Consider the following 18,612-nt stretch of genomic DNA (forward strand, 5'->3'; position numbering starts at 1 on the left):
CAGGATAGAGTAGCATGGAGAGCTGCATCAAACCTGTCTTTGGACTGAAGACCACAACCACAATAACAACAGTAAACTCGTTGGCCCATATCATATTGTAACGTCCAGTAACAGCACTCTTATCCATCATAACCACAATTCAGGTGATCACCACAGAGTAAAAAGGGGGGAGATCAATTTTAAAGAAAGTAAAACACAATAATTCAAACACCAATAGCCAATTCCTGAATTTTTGTCCTTTTTTATACGAGCTCACTTATGGGGGTAATTGTACATCTTTTTATTTGTTATTAAATATTTTTAATAAATGTAAAACAAATTACCAGCGGGTGTAACATGATCGTGCTCAAATGCAAAATGAGTAATACCAAACGACATTCACATAAAGATTTTTATCATTCCAGAGTTTGACATATTTACAAAAACATTAAGAGAATTCATTTTCTTCCATATTGTAAACGGCTTTACACTATTTAATGTTTCAAAAGTAATAATAAATTTCTCATGTGGTTGTGAAGTGACGCTGTCCCTCCCGCCGGAGGTTCGAGTCCTGCTCGAGCATGGGTGTGTGTGTTGTTCGTAGCACAAGATAGTTTAAGTTGTGTGCAAGTCTGGGGACCGACGGCCTAAGCAGTTTGGTCCCTTAGGAATTCACACACATTTGAACATTTTTTTGGTAGTGAAGGGAATACCTCATGGCGTAGTGCAAAACAGTGGCATTTGACTTCGGGAGAGCAAAATAAATTACAGTTACTCTGTGAAATTCTTCCGAGATACTGGTAGGAAATCTGAAATCGTATCACTCTTTATAGGGGTTAAAAATGGCAGCGACGGTTGTAAAACATTACAGCCGTACCTTTTGCTGCACTTTGATGAGGCAGAAATTCTTACTCCTAATGTGTCCTACATCTACACCTACATGGATACTCTGCAAATGTCCCTTAAGTGCCTGTCACAGGGTTCATCGAACCACCTTCACAATCATTCTCAATTATTCCAGTCTCGAACAGCTTGCGGAAAGAACCGAAAACCTCTGTCTTCTCGTGCGAGCTCTGCTCTTCCATAATAAGATGATGGTTCCTCCCTATGTAGGTCGGAGTCAACAAAATATTTCCGCATTGCTGCCATTTCTTCCCGATACCATATTTTATTGTCGTCTTTAGGGAAACAGTGCATATTACATTGTATGAGTCACATTAAATGGCAAAATTGTACACATAATGAATCACAACATTTAGTTCAAATGGTTCAAATGGCTCAAATGGCTCTGAGCACTATCGGGCTTAACATCTGAGGTCATCAGTCCCCTAGAACTTAGAACTACTTAAACCTAACTAACCTAAGAACATCACACACATCCATGCCCGAGGCAGGATTCGAACCTGCGACGTAGCGGTCGCGCGGTTCCACACTCAAGCGCCTAGAGCCGCTCAGCCACATCGGCCGGCTCATTTAGAGATTATTACAGGAACACAGATGAAAACAGCTCTCTGTTTTACCAGGTGCAAATTAGCCACGTTCAAATCAAACGTTTCCATTGTTGGCGTGACACAGTCTGACATTTACGAACGCGCCAGTTTCTTCCCCTAGCAGGCAGCGCTAGCCCTATTTTACCCCTGTACATATGTATTAAGAGAGTAAATTTTTCTGTTAATAACTAGTTTCATCCTTCAAATATTTGTTCACTGTAATATAAATTGGCGAAATTGCATGAGTAAAGCATAAATGTCTATATATACACCTTATTCCTCTGAAGTCTTCAAATTTTAAAGAAGTCTAAACTCGATGGGACACGTACAGCCCAAAACTGAACATACCACATACATCTTCAGAGCCCATGAAGTTGAAAATGTCTCTTTATAAATAGGGGGTCTTTTTCTGTCATCTTTCTTTTCTGCATTTGTCCCACTTCAGTAATGGATCAACATAGTTATCAACAGATTCGGCATGGATAATATAAGGGCGACTGGAGGCCATTTTCACAACCCTTTTACCCGCAGGTCAGAATATGTGTACTCACGTAAAAGTGAGTCAAAGTTTTCCATGTATATGTAAATCGTGTAAAGAACATGGGACTTGGGTACGAGTCTGGTATTCATCTGGGGGGGGGGGGGGGAGAGGGAAGGGTTGGGAAACCACCTAAAAACCACATCCAGCCTGGTTGGCACACTGACTCTAGTCGTAATCCGGTAGGCGGTTTCAATTCAGGGAAGACGCACCTTCCGATCACGGATGTGGCGTTTTAATGTGCAAGAATCTGCCAATAGCCACTGTTCTTATTAACAGAAGCTTACTTTAAGACCAAATGACTCTTAGCGGTTAACTAACGTGGTTACAAATGTAATATGTTAAAATGATACATCATATTATATCTTACCTGCTGTGAACAATCTTTATTACACTGCATGTACATTCTGATCCGATCAATAAATCTACTGGCATAGTCTGTAACAGACGAGATTATCTGTGACACATTCAAAGAGTGCACTGTTGTGGCAGCACTTGACAGTGTTCTGCAGTAAAGTCTAGACTGGACGTAAAGTTGACTGCAAACCGTTTTTTAATAATGTTTTATAATTTATCTCTGCAATCAGTCACTCACTATACAATAGAATTCAAGATTATGATGTAAAATACCACTCTAACACCTTCATTTCAAAGGGTGGTTCTGAAGTCCGTTGAATCTGGAGTCCGTTTACAGATTTCAGAGCTTGTTTACCGAGTGCATTGGTCTAAGGTAAACGATGGCTCCGAACAGAGTAATTGCATTTTGTTTGAACTATTAACCCTCATGTATATTTGTTCTTGTATCGCACTGAAAATATTTGCACAACAGTGCAAATGTCCATGGCAGGCACTGTGTGCCTTCTTTAGATACAAATCGCTGCTTACTGTTGACAACAGTATTGCTAACTCTACTCTTCGTCCTGAAGCTTGCATTCAGTACTGCTCAGTTCTGACTCGGCTTTGTTTCTCCAATAGTGTTCAATGTACATTCACGGTGATAAACAGCTGTATGGCTAGATTTACGAATGAAGAGTTGGCCGATATGCACCTCATGTGTGGGTTCATAGGTTCACTGACTGTAATGGAAGACTGGCACAGTGGAATTACACTGAGCTGTTTCCGCAGCGACGGCAACCACATCACAGCACTCTCGCATCTGACCGTTGTTGCATTACTTTGTCTTCTGTGCTGTACATTGTGTTGATTGCATATCCAAGCTTTGACACTGTTAGTATTTTTGCAGAGACATAGCTAACCGGGGCAGCAAACCGAGTTGACAGTAATTATATTACTGTTCTGCAACGACCTGCCAAAGAGCGAAGGGCCCTTGTAGTGAAATACTCAGAAAACATCCCTGAGCAACCACAGAAATTTTGTCGGTGGAATTAGGGTTCGTCATGTATATCTTTGCAGCTATTGTGGCCGTCAATATGTCCGCGTTCTCCCGTCCTACGTATCTCTGCGACCACTGAATTCTTTTTCTGCTAGCGAGTTTAGAAGGACTCAGTAATCCATTAAGTCTCGAAAGCTATCATTTTCCAACTCATTTGGAGGCAACTCTCAATTACTCATCAGAATCTGGAACCCATTTTCGTATTGTTCATCTGTAATAACTTCAGTTCCGTCATCTATACTGCATAATTCAGTTTTGCTGTTCTTCCTCACTTCATAAAACGTTAGTTACACGCAAAACAGTCTGCACTATCAATGTTATGAAACTTCACCAGTCGTTAATCCCTTCACTTTATCCATCCAATTAAATTCCAACATATTCCCAAGCATGGGTTAGGTACAACAAACAATGTGTTCTCTTCTTTCACAGAGCCTCGATCAGTATGACATTTTCACTGATTTATCTCTCTTGTAAGGCCCGCACCTCAGCTTCGAGAAGTGCCCTCTGCCTGTACGATGTATCACTTTCATCTGTGGACCTGTCGCCATCTATCGCGAAGTCAATAATTTTCTTTTCTCGCCCTCTTGTGCAAGACATCTTTTTTACCAATCCATGAAAGTCCTTTAGCTACTGCCCTAAATAGGTTTTCCAGGCCTTCAGACAAAATGTTCTCGCCTTCCATAGGTGTGAAAAAGGATTTTTAGTTTTGAAGCGATGCATTAAGCATCCCTCTTCAATTTTCGGCAGCAATAAGTGTTTTACAACTCAAATTTTATCTATTTTAGCAACTCTATCGGCGAAATCTTTTACCATTTATCAGTAAACACTGTAGGGTGCGCTCAGCCCGCAAATCCAAACTCCTTACCTGCTCAAAATCGTCCATTATCTAAGAAATCAACTTTTCCATAAACACCATAAACCTAATTACTAATCTCTTTAAAATCTATACGTATTTTTAAACTGTATGCATGTAAATTCCACGCTCCTCCCAAACCACTGGTCTGATTTTAACCAAACATGGTGCACACATCGCTTACTGCCTGGAAAGAACCACTGTAAAAACCACCTACCTCTGAAATGGGTGGGCGTGTAAGTGGAAAAGGAGCGTATCCCACTCCGAAGAAGTAGCCATTATATATTAGTCCAGTATTTGAGAATGAGAGCACCTTACATATAATTTCAAAGCATTCAGAGACTATCTTGCTGACACGCCCACAAAATAATGAAAGGTTCATCGCTTATTAATATTTTTTTGTAGTAAAACTGCCGCATAAAGCATGACGTTTTAACTTAGTACACCTTTAGTACTTTGATTTGCAAAATATTTTGTAGACAGTACACACATTTACCACTCACTCACCTACAAAATATATCATTGTACGGCACATAGATCAGGATATATGACGTCATAAACATTGAGTTGCGTTAAAAAGGAACTGCACGACGAAATTCGCGAAGATGCGCTGTATGTTGAGCAAGCAGAAAAGGAAACAAAAGAAAAATTCGGAGTAGGTATTAAAATCCATGGAGAAGAAATAAAAACTTTGAGGTTCGCCGATGACATTCTAGTTCTGTCAGAGACAGCAAAGGACTTGGAAGAGCAGTTGAACGGAATGGACAGTGTCTTGAAAGGAGGATATAAGATGAACATCAACAAAAGCGAAACGAGGATAATGGAATGTAGTCGAATTAAATTGGGTGATGCTGCGGGAATTACATTAGCAAATGAGACACTTAAAGTAGTAAAGGAGTTTTGCTATTTGGGGAGAAAAATAACTGTTGATGGTCGAAGTAGAGAGGATATAAAATGTAGACTGGCAATGGCAAGGAAAACGTTTCTGAAGAAGAGAAGCTTGTTAACGTTGAGTATAGATTTATGTGTCAGGAAGTCGTTTCTGAAAGTATTTGTATGGAGTGTAGCCATGTATAGAAGTGAAACACGGACGATAAATAGTTTGGACAAGAAGAGAATAGAAGCTTTCGAAATGTGGTGCTACATAAGAATGCTGAAGATTAGATGGGTAGATCACATAACTAATGAGGAAGTATTGAATAGGATTGGGGAGAAGAGGAGTTTGTGGCACAACTCGACTAGAAGATGGGATCGGTTGGTAGGACATGTTCTGAGGCATCAAGGGATCACCAATTTAGTATTGGAGGGCAACGTGGAGGGTAAAAATCGTAGAGGGACACCAAGAAATGAATACACTAAGCAGTTTCAGAAGGATGTAGGTTGAAGTAGGTACTGGGAGATGAAGAAGCTTGCACAGGACAGAGCAGCATGGGGAGCTGGATCAAACCAGTCTCAGGACTGAAGACCACAACAACAACGCATGAATTATGTGTGTAAATTTTGGGAGTACATTTGTCTAGGTAAGAGATTTCAGTGATTAACATTCCAAGAACACGGGTTAATGTAAGTGCGAGACAGGCCATTGCAAATGTGTGACGCTGGTACAATAATAACCGGTGTAGCCCCCAGAACGTTGAATGCAACCATGCAAACGTGCATACATTGTGTTGTACAGGTGTTGGATGTCAGTTTGTGAGATGCAGTTGCACGCCTGCTGCACTTGGTTACAAGGACAGTTAATGCTGTTTGTGAATGAGGCTGGAGATTTCATCCGATTATGTCTCATATGTGCTCGATTGGAGACAGATCTGGTGGTTCAGAAGGCCAAGGGAACACGTCAGCACTCTGTACAGCTTGTGGGAATACAACAGCGGTATGTGGACGTAAGGTATCCTGTTGGAAAACAAACCCTATATGCTGTCCATGAATGGCAGCAAAACAGGTAGAATCACCAAAATGACGTACAACTTTGCAGTCAGGGTGCGTGGGATAACCACGAGAGTGCTCCTGCTGTCATACTAAATCGCACCACAGACCATAACTCCAGGTGTGTACAGCACACAGGTAGGTCGGTTGCAGGCCCTCAACTGGCCTCCTCCTATCCAACACACGGCCATGACACCGAGGCAGAACCGGCTTTAATTACGAGGGCAGATCAATAACTAATGCAACACATTTTTTTCTGAAACAGGGGCTGTTTTATTCAGCATTGAAATACACCAGGTTATTCCCCAATCTTTTAGCTACACAACACTATTTTTCAACGTAATCTCCATTCAATGCTAAGGCCTTACGCCACCTTGAAATGAGGGCCTGTATGCCTGCACGGTACCATTCCACAGGTCGATGTCGGAGCCAACGTCGTACTGCATCAATAACTTCTTCATCATCCGAGTAGTGCCTCCCACGGATTGCGTCCTTCATTGGGCCAAACATACGGAAATCCGACGGTGTGAGATCGGGGCTGTAGGGTGCATGAGGAAGAACAGTCCACTGAAGTTTTGTGAGCTCCTCTCGGGTGCAAAGACTTGTGTGAGGTCTTGCGTTGTCATGAAGAAGGAGAAGTTCGTTCAGATTTTTGTGCCTACGAACACGCTGAAGTCGTTTCTTCAATTTCTGAAGAGTAGCACAATACACTTCAGAGTTGATCGTTTGACCATGGGGAAGGACATCGAACAGAATAACCCCTTCAGCGTCCCAGAAGACTGTAACCATGACTTTATCGGCTGAGGATATGTCTTTAAACTTTTTCTTGGTAGGGGAGTGGGTGTGGCGCCACTCCATTGATTGCCGTTTTGTTTCAGGTTCGAAGTGATGAACCCATGTTTCATCGCCTGTAACAATCTTTGACAAGAAATTGTCACCCTCAGCCACATGACGAGCAAGCAATTCCGCACAGATGGTTCTCCTTTGCTCTTTATGGTGTTCGGTTAGGCAACGAGGGACACAGCGGGAACAAACCTTTGAATATCCCAACTGGTGAACAATTGTGACAGCACTACCAACAGAGATGTCAAGTTGAGCACTGAGTTGTTTGATGGTGATCCGTCGATCATCTCGAACGAGTGTGTTCGCACGCTCCGCCATTGCAGGAGTCACAGCTGTGCACGGCCGGCCCGCACGCGGGAGATCAGACAGTCTTGCTTGACCTTGCGGCGATGATGACACACGCTTTGCCCAACGACTCACCGTGCTTTTGTCCACTGCCAGATCACCGTAGACATTCTGCAAGCGCCTATGAATATCTGAGATGCCCTGGTTTTCCGCCAAAAGAAACTCGATCACTGCCCGTTGTTTGCAACGCACATCCGTTACAGACGCCATTTTAACAGCTCCGTACAGCGCTGCCACCTGTCGGAAGTCAGTGAAACTATACGAGACGAAGCGGGAATGTTTGAAAATATTCCACAAGAAATTTCCGGTTTTTTCAACCAAAATTGGCCGAGAAAAAAAATGTGTTGCATTACTTATTGAACTGCCCTCGTAGAAAACAACAGACCTCCACCCCGCCCTCCAAGGAGCACACGCATGACGCAGCTGAAGACGCAAATGGTGGTGGTTTGCGGTCGTTTATGTCGCACAACTCCTTTGGGCATTCCGATTTTTTTGCGGCAGTGTATACGGTAACTGTGCGTTCGCGGGCGAAGCCGCTGATAAAACGGTACGTATTAATTTCTACCCGGACAGAAATACTGCTGGGGAGGAGATTGACAGACAGGAGGAGGGCAAGGAGGAAATAGACATAGATAGGGGGAAGGAAGAGAAGTACAGGGAGAGGGGAGGAGAAGATGGAGAATGAGGGAGGGGATGTGATGGACTAAATGAGTTGGAGCAGGAGGTGGACAGAGGGGGAGGAGCAGATGGACAGAGAGGGGATGGAGCAGATGGAATGACAGAGGGCCAAGAGATGATGGGCAGATGGGCAGGGAGTTGAGGGGGTAGAAGTAGGGGACACATGGGGAGAGAAGATGGGCAGGGAGAAGGGCGGGGGGGGCAGGAGGTGGACACAGAGAAGTGGAAGGAAGATTTGGACTAACAGAAGACTGGAATAAAAACATACCTGGGCAATGCTACTGTCTTTATATTCGCTGCATTTATTTTCTCTGCACATCTTACTTTCTTTTTGTAGGATTAACATTTGCCTTCCTGTATGAAGCACATAATTGTTAATATTTACGTCGTAATCATTCGTTTAGGATGTATTTCTTATCTAAATCTGATCTTATTTGATCTGCATACTGATCCAAATCATGCATCATGCTTCCCCCCCTCCCCCCAAACCATATTTTTTTTTCTTTATTCGCTTCATCATCAATATATTACACGTATGCATCTTATGCTCCACATTTCAGCAGCAGTTTCTTTTAATTTCTGAAGCAATAGATTTAATGTCAACATGGATATACAGCGTCTGTAATCCTCATTAAATATTTACACTCATAGGAACGGTAATATCCTCAGCTGTGTGTCCAAATTTTGACTCAGGATCCGCCTCTGTTGAAAGTGATATCGAAATAATTTTTTAATTTGTAATTCACTAAACAGATTTATTCTGCTTCCTTAATGCTTGGATCATTACTACAAGACCACGCACAGCGTCATGTCGGCTACCTTCTACTGTTTCAATGTGCTAACTAACTGCAATAGTACTCAGATTTAATGTGTTTCTACGTTCCCTGAAAATCACCTGCCTGCCATCTCATTTTTCCACTGCGGATTTTGAATTATTTTTTAGTTGCACGTCCTCTTTGTTTGTTCTTAGTATAAACTTTTTTTTCCAGCACTGTTTTTCCTACTCAGACGTCTAATTAACTATTTGTTTATTTATTTACGAGATTCCGTGGGGCTTTGCGTGCGAAAACTACTTGATCATGGTGTTAACCAGTCACAGTTCACACAAGATACTTCTTCTTCCAAGTGGTCGCCATATTGTTTCAGATTTGACATTGTTAGAGGTAGAGGGTGGCCGGATGCCCTTCCAGAGCCCACCACTCCTCCCCCCCTCCCCCCTCCATCCCCGACCATCCGGACGCAATTTGCGTACATCACGTGTCTTCGTGTGATGTTATGGCAAGTACAAATGTGACAGCCTTTTCTGAATGTTTGCAGATTGTGTAAAACCTAGCTGGGTCGTAGGTAGCAGCCCAGCATTCACCTAGCGGGATGTGGCAAACCGCCTAAAAACCATATGCAGGCTGGCCGGAACACTGGCCCTCGTCGCTAATCCGTCGGGAGGATTCGGTCCCAGGCCGGTGTGCTTCCCCGTGTCCCAGAAGCAGACGCCTTAACGCGCTGATGTATCCAGAAGGGTCAGGCAGTATAACAGTACGCTGATTAGAAAATACGTAAATAATAGAATTAATGACTTTAAAAAAGTAGACAGAGTATACGAATAAATAACACACTACAGGAAACACTTCATTCTGGATCTGAACACTTCGAGTTCATCACTCTTGTTTCTGCGTCTGCTGAAATCCTCTTGTAAAATAATATCTGCTAAAAAGTGCACTCGTTTCTATACAATGCCTCCTAGTGTATATCGTTTTGCCCTCCAGCGTTGACTGAATGCATGTTTCAGTTTCTTCTGCATGAATCAGTATCAAACCCCATGATAAAATATACCTACAGGGATAACAGAGAGAGAATTTTCAGACACCTGAACAAAGGCCTACACTTGTGACGCAGTTTGTTAGGTCTTTATAGTACTGTAATTAGCAGTTAACCAGCGGAGACCACAACACCTGCAAACAAAATAATGAATATCAATTACCTCAATGTAAGTACGTAACTGTATACCGCAATGAAAAGAAAAAGCCACGTGTGTATTTGACTCGGGTTGGGATGACCAGGTGTGACGGACCGATAGGCTCCACCCCTGCACGTGCGGCGACGTACTTCACCTGATGATGTCATACGTTCACCATTAATTTGCCATCCACTTTTGGGGTATTTCCCGACATCTGTGGTCCCACGTGTCTTATATTAAATTACTTGTCTCAGCGTCATCTACGTCGCATCGGGGGTTTTTATACGTTAGTAAGAATCACCTTGTATATGCGTTACACGCCTTTCACAGTACTACTTGTGTCACTTGAAAAAGAAAAAAAAATGTGACTCGTCTATGACGTTTGACTCCAAATCATTAATAGACACCAAGAAGAGCAACGAGCCCAGAACACAACAATGTGGCACCCTGTACTTATCATTCCTCCAGTCACAGTGAAACCTCTTCCTTCTTGACACTGGAGTCAGGTCTCCCATCCATGTACTGCATTACTTAGCCTGTTCTTTTATGCTCATTCAAGACCTATGCTTTACGCGTCTGTCCAAATATCAACCACAGTGTTTCCGCCAGGTAATTAATGAAGCTGATGGTTGGTCACACGTATCACAAAAGCAAACGGAATCTAATTTGATTAAATGAAAAAGTAAATAGTTTTGGATCACAATGGAGATATGTTAGCTGCCAATGCGTACACAAGAATGTATCCATAACAGGAGACTGTTTTTCTGTTCCTGTGAGGAATAACGCATTTTCTGCTGTTTTGAGACTGTTACGCGACGAAGGTTAAGGTTCCAGACTTTACCGGCACTTGCGCTGAGTATAAACATCTTGGTACCTAGGACATGCCGTGTCTCCTGCCGCGTAAGATGCTTAACAGCGGAGCTTCCCGTCACAGTTTCTCATCCTTCGCGGTATCTCTATCCGCAAACCACATTTCGCGTTTTCCTTTTCCTGGCGTTGATTACCCAGTTACGAGACGCGAGGAGTCGTAACATCCATCAGCGGGTACTTCGTGTTAATATTTCATTCCAGACCAAAACTTATTATTTTTCGAACCACAGACGCTATGTCGTATGAATGCTTTTAGTAATAGACACCATAAAATTATTGACTTACAATTGATGAGAAACAGTACGGGAATTGTATTTACAATCCTAGTGAGGGGTACCCTTCTGTATTGTCTCCATATCACCTAGGTGCTAAACTCTAAATTTCCTTCCGTTCTATACTGAGGAGTAGTGAGACGCCGTTCCTGTAGTAATGCAGAAATACCGAACAATAACAACGGTAGAAAAAGACGGATGTAGCCGACCAGAGATTTCTTTGTTACGCTTTTTGTAATTGTGTTTCTTCATTCGTGTTCTTTAACAAAATTGACAGTTCGCCTTTCCAGGGTGTAGCTCTGCCGTCGGCTGTTGTTTGAGAAAGTTGTTTCGTTACTCACAATAATCATACCACTAGCAAAACTGGTGGTTCGACTTTCAAGGTATCCTGGTCGGTGAACCGCTGCATCAAATATACATGTACCTGAAAGATGTGTATTGTCGTGTGGCTGTACCATGATAGTATATTTTACCACTCACATTCTGAATCGTAGATATGAAATTCACGTCACAGATTTCTTCTAGGTAATTTATGGAGTCTAGAGACATCGAAAAATTCACTTTTTGTTTTGGTGGCCGTGCCGCTCTTGGTTGCACGCTAGGCGGGTGACCTTGAACGGGACTTAGCCGCTGGACTAACCTAAGGACATCACACACGTCCGTGCCCGAGGCAGGATTCGAACCGGCGACCTTAGCGGTCTCGCGGTTCCAGACTGTAGCGCCTAGAACCCCACGGCCACACCGGCCGGCTTTCCGTCGCAGACACTTTGCTTAGAGATTGTTTCCGCAGTGAATGAACAACTCAATAATACGCATTTGGTCATCTGATAATTTATGCTTGAGTCTGAACTGTCTCTAAAGTATTCGTACGAGTCAACTGCTCCAGCTGACTGCTCTCATTTTTACGGGGAAACCTGCCGTCCTCCACTCGAAGATGAAGTGCTTCTATGATGTACAGATAATAATAGCTATGCAGCACCCCTGATTGACGTCGATAATTTCTGAAAGACTGCTATCGTAACATCACACCCAATTTCTGTTTGTCAATAGGTTTGCTCTTTCACCAGTTATTACTGCCTCTGATAACACACTACTAACAGAAGGCAGCGCGTACGTCACTGGGTGTGTGGTTAAGTAAACCTGCCTTTGATACAGATATTCCTGCTGCAGAGTGAAACGAGAATGAGAACGAGCAACGCTGCCATAATAACAAAATGTAAGTAATTAATGTGATGAATCTTGTCTGGTCCATGCTTTCTGAAACTATTTGAAGTTTTAAAAGTATGTAATCACTGCAAAAGTATTTTGGAGTTAGGTAACGTTTGTGAAGTTTGTTCGCGTAACTATTAATCTGTTTGAAACTATTTCTTTTTCACTTTTTCTGTTACTTTATATCATCCAACGTTTCAAGTCGCCAATGACCTGTTTTCAGTCCAATTCAAGTGAGGAGCGCCAGAACGAAACCCAATAAATCCACTATTGCTGTATTCGCGTGTTTGAGCTGCTGGGATGGAGATACGGGGGTAATACATGTTGCCACAAAATAATTTTCAGCACAACGCGACATCAAGTGTTTATATCGTCAACGATGAAAAACTCAACTGAATCAAAATCCGATAACTCCCGGGAAGCACTTGACGCTCAGAAAACAACGCTTAACTCTGCGGTTGCACAAGTGCTTAATGTGGTATAATACCTAAATATAGTCCCTTCAACAGATGTTTATGCAACACGCAGGGCATTCAGTGAAAACATATGGAGACGTCTGGTTTTGGTCCAACCGCTCGGAATCATCGGACTTTGATTCGCCCGCCCTGGATTAGCCCAGCGAGGAATACACTATTGAGACCACAATGCAGGTTTTATTGGCAACAAACACATTTTAAAATTACATAATTCAATATACCTATTATATCATCCATTTCAGTTCCTCTTCCAAATAATCACACTGCTCATTTGCGGATACTGTTTCTTCATCTGCATCTTGTTCGTCGATTTCGCTGTCGTTAAGCAGGTTCTTGTACCACAGGAAACGAGCATCCATTGCCCAGTACCTTCCAGATTGCTTGACCAGCAAACCTCGCTGATCATGTTCCTTGACCGCTGTCAGACTACGCCGTACATGTACAGTCTCCAATGTCTGTGGATGGTTTTTGCGGCCCTTCAAAATACAGAACCGCTTCCTTTCCGCAACAGTTTCATGCTTGTAATTCCTGATCCATTTGAACTGGAATGATGTTTATGCCTGTCTGTTCTGCGCTTTTTCCTGAATGATGATGTATTTCTTGAAGTTGTATCGTTTTATGTCCCTTAACCCAGGGACCTTTTTGTACGATTCTCCAAGGGATTTAATATTTTGTAAGACATAGGCAGCAGAGGATCAAGTAGGTAAAAAGACGAGGGCTAGTAGAAATCCTTGGGTAACAGAAGAAATATTGAATTTAATTGATGAAAGGAGAAAATATAAAAATGCAGTAAGTGAAACAGGCAAAAAGGAATACAAACGTCTCAAAAATGAGATCGACAGGAAGTGCAAAATGGCTAAGCAGGGATGGCTAGAGGACAAATGTAAGGATGTAGAGGCCTATCTCACTAGGGGTAAGATAGATACCGCCTACAGGAAAATTAAAGAGACCTTTGGAGATAAGAGAACGACTTGTATGAATATCAAGAGCTCAGATGGCAACCCAGTTCTAAGCAAAGAAGGGAAAGCAGAAAGGTGGAAGGAGTATATAGAGGGTCTATACAAGGGCGATGTACTTGAGGACAATATTATGGAAATGGAGGAAGATTTAGATGAAGATGAAATGGGAGATACGATACTGCGTGAAGAGTTTGACAGAGCACTGAAAGACCTGAGTCGAAACAAGGCCCCCGGAGTAGACAATATTCCATTGGAACTACTGACGGCCGTGGGAGAGCCAGTCCTGACAAAACTCTACCATCTGGTGAGCAAGATGTATGAAACAGGCGAAATACCCTCAGACTTCAAGAAGAATATAATAATTCCAATCCCAAAGAAATCAGGTGTTGACAGATGTGAAAATTACCGAACTATCAGCTTAATAAGTCACAGCTGCAAAATACTAACACGAATTCTTTACAGACGAATGGAAAAACTAGTAGAAGCCAACCTCGGGGAAGATCAGTTTGGATTCCGTAGAAACACTGGAACACGTGAGGCAATACTGACCTTACGACTTATCTTAGAAGAAAGATTAAGGAAAGGCAAACCTACGTTTCTAGCATTTGTCGACTTAGAGAAAGCTTTTGACAATGTTGACTGGAATACTCTCTTTCAAATTCTAAAGGTGGCAGGGGTAAAATACAGGGAGCGAAAGGCTATTTACAATTTGTACAGAAACCAGATGGCAGTTATAAGAGTCGAGAGACATGAAAGGGAAGCAGTGGTTGGGAAGGGAGTAAGACAGGGTTGTAGCCTCTCCCCGATGTTGTTCAATCTGTATATTGAGCAAGCAGTAAAGGAAACAAAAGAAAAATTCGGGGTAGGTATTAAAATTCATGGAGAAGAAATAAAAACTTTGAGGTTCGCCGATGACATTGTAATTCTGTCAGAGACAGCAAAGGACTTGGAAGAGCAGTTGAATGGAATGGACAGTGTCTTGAAAGGAGGATATAAGATGAACATCAACAAAAGCAAAACAAGGATAATGGAATGTAGTCTAATTAAGTCCGGTGATGCTGAGGGAATTAGATTAGGAAATGAGGCACTTAAAGTAGTAAAGGAGTTTTGCTATTTGGGGAGCAAAATAACTGATGATGGTCGAAGTAGAGAGGATATAAAATGTAGGCTGGCAATGGCAAGGAAAGCGTTTCTGAAGAAGAGAAATTTGTTAACATCCAGTATTGATTTAAGTGTCAGGAAGTCATTTCTGAAAGTATTCGTATGGAGTGTAGCCATGTATGGAAGTGAAACGTGGACGATAAATAGTTTGGACAAGAAGAGAATAGAAGCTTTCGAAATGTGGTGCTACAGAAGAATGCTGAAGATTAGATGGGTAGATCACATAACTAATGAGGAGGTATTGAATAGGATTGGGGAGGAGAGAAGTTTGTGGCACAACTTGACCAGAAGAAGGGATCGGTTGGTAGGACATGTTCTGAGGCATCAAGGGATCACCAATTTAGTATTGGAGGGCCGCGTGGAGGGTAAAAATCGTAGAGGGAGACCAAGAAATGAATACACTAAGCAGATTCAGAAGGATGTAGGTTGCAGTAGGTACTGGGAGATGAAAAAGCTTGCACAGGATAGAGTAGCATGGAGAGCTGCATCAAACCAGTCTCAGGACTGAAGACCACAACAACAACAACAAGACATAGTCCTGTCCTAAGGTTAGTACGGTGCCATGCTCCTTGTGTATTGTTTGATATTCGTCAATTTGTGTAATAACCGGTGTTGTCCTAAAGTGCTTCTCAACTCGAACTAATACACAGTCTGCCAAGAGAGAGCTATGGCCTCTTACTGGAAATGTCGAATTTATTTCCTCTAATTGTGCAGGTGATTTGTTGACACTCCAAAACATGATGGTGTGTATGATGTGAGAATTTTTGTTTTGACCCCACAACCATCACAGAATAATCTCAACATTTTTGTTCCGTCCAATGCCAAGGAATGCAAGTAATGCAGGAGTGCTGAACCAACATCCGTAGTCCCTCTACCGCCTACGTCCTCGGTCCATTGATAAGACGTTGGGTTCCTTGAGTCCATTCCGACGAAACAAAGAATATATAAATTGATTTGTCGTGCATAAAATGATTCTTGGATAGGTGTTCGTGGCGGGAGTTGAACTTGTAAGTCAAAACAGAATGTCACTGAATCAGGATCATTGGTTTTACACAAGTTATAAAATGCCTTTGCACGTAAGGTATGTACTCCTTTCTCCGTCATTAAGACTCTCATCCTATGAGGATAAGTTGCATCCTTTATTTTTTGTGGTAGTACAATGCATGTGCTGCAAGCATCAGAGGAAGGTGACCACGTGGAATATAGACTTCTTGATTTGCAAATGCGGAGGAACCGAATCGTATATCTTCGCAACCAGATATCTATCTTTTGTTGCGTTTAATGTCTGGGTAATAGAAAGAGAAATCTGGTAATCGATTGGACAATCTGAATTGTGTTTCCTATTACTGCAACATGGTGTGTTTCTTCTTTTCATAACTTGTGCAACCAGTCAGAGACCACTATTTGTTACTTTCTGTATTAACAGCAAATGTGGATTTATCCGTTTTTGTTCCGGCTCTCCTCAAGTGTAACTCCCGATGAAGATTTGATTTGCTATTTACATAAAGCTTCATTTACATATTTCGAAATAAGAATCAGAAATAAATATATCTAGTGCTTTTATATATCTGTACTTGCTAATACAAATACATCGTGTATCTGTGTATTCAATTAATGAAGAAGCAAAGAGTGAAATTATCGTGTAAAGGTTGATCGGTGACGACACTAAAGAACGGAAAGTGTGAGGTTCTCTACATGAGTACTAAAAGCACTCCGATAAATTTCGGTTACACGATAAATCATAAAAACTAGAAGATTGTCGATTCAGCTAAGTACTTAGCGATTACAATTACGAACGACTTAAACTGGTATCATGCCACAGAAAATATTGCGGAGAAGGCTAACCAAAGACCGCTTTTTATTGGCAGAACACTTTTAGAAGATACAACAAATCTGCGAAAGAGGCTGCCTACACTGCGCTTCTCTGTCCTCTTCTGGAGTGCTACAGTACTGTATGGAATGCTTTCCAGATTGGATTGATGTAGTATATCGAAAAAGTTAAAAAAAAGAAACGGCAGCTCATTCACCACTGTCGCGAAATAGGGGAGATTGTTCCACGGATTTTTTTTTCTCTTTATTGTTATTTTGAACACCTTGTACAAAGGTGGGCTGTCAGCAGCACAATACGCTGATCTTCAGCCGCGAGTGATACAATATAAAACATAATGGAGGTACAGATGATACAATACAAATGGCGGGTAAAAAAACTGTAGACACGAGAAAACAATATACATGTAGCCGTTCACGCTGGACAAGAAAAAACACTAAAACCTGTTGACACGGCGCACAAAACACGGATGACTGCGACGGCACAGGTGAACGGTGGTGGCGTGACGGCGAAAGAACACTAAACACAAACACGAAGGCACACGCACGAGACACTGATGGCGATGATCTCCAGCGCGCGAATGTCCACTGTGCGTGTACGAGTCCGGGGACTTGCCAAGAGAGGAGGAGGGGGGGTGGGAGAGGGAGTGGGGAGAGCAGAGATGCCACAGGCAGGGGAGAGAGGGAGAAGGGAAGAAGGGGTGGGGAAGCCCGGGGGAAGAGGGGTGGGGGAAGGGGGGATGGGGGAAAAGGAGAGAGAAGGGAGGGAGGGTGCCCAAAGGGGAAAACACAGGAAGTGGGAGGGGAGGATCAAAGTTGATAGGAGGTGTAGATGGAGGGGAGGAGGGCATCATCAGGGAGGGGGAGCTGGCGGAAGTCACCTTGGGAGAGGGTAAAGAGGGTGGAGAGATGGAGACCGGGTGGGATGTGGGAATACAGGCACGGCAGCGGGTGGGGGTGGGAGAGGATGGGTGAGACAAGCGGGTGAGGAGGATCGAGTTCACGGGAAGTGTAGAGGATCCGCATCCGTTCGAGGAAAACGAGGAGGTGGGGGAACGGAATTAGGTCGTGCAGGATCTGCGTGGAGGAGGGGAGACGGATGCGATATGCGAGGTGGGGAGCATGGCATTCAAGGATCTGAAGGGATTTATAAAAGGTAGGGGGGGTGGAGATCCAGGCCAGATGGGCGTAACAGAGGATAAGGTGGATGAGGGATTTACAGGTGTGGAGTATGGCGGAGGGGTCCAGACCCAACGTATGGCCGGAAAGGAGCTTGAGGAGACGGAGTTGGGAGCGTGCCTTGGCTTGGATTGTCCAGAGATGGGGGGTCCAGGAGAGGTGACGGTCGAGGATGATGCCAAGGTACTTAAGGGTGGGGGTGAGGGCGATAGGACGGACTTAGATGGTTAGATAGAAATCGAGGAGGCGGAAGGAAGGGGTGGTTTTCCTACAATGATCGCCTGGGTTTTGGAGGGATTGACCTTGAGCAACCACTGTTTGCACCAAGCAGTGAACTGGTCAAGATGGGATTGGAGAAGGTGTTGGGAACGCTGCAGGGTGAGGGCAAGGGCAAGGAAGGCGGTGTCATCGGCAAACTGGAGAAGGTGGACAGGGGGTGACGGCGGCGGCTTGTCCGCCGTATACAAAAGGTACAGAAGGGGGGAGAGGACGGAGCCTTGGGGCACACTGGCGGAGGGGAAAAAGGTGTAGGAATCCATGTTATGGATGGTGATGTAGGAAGGACGGTGGGAGAGAAAGGAGCCGATCAGACGGACGTAGTTAATGGGGAGGGGCAAAGGTTTCTAGCTTGAAGAGGAGACCGGAATGCCATACGTGGTC

The sequence above is a fragment of the Schistocerca piceifrons genome, chromosome 4 (genome assembly GCF_021461385.2).
Source record: "Schistocerca piceifrons isolate TAMUIC-IGC-003096 chromosome 4, iqSchPice1.1, whole genome shotgun sequence".
In the NCBI taxonomy this organism is placed as follows: Eukaryota; Metazoa; Arthropoda; class Insecta; order Orthoptera; family Acrididae; genus Schistocerca; species Schistocerca piceifrons.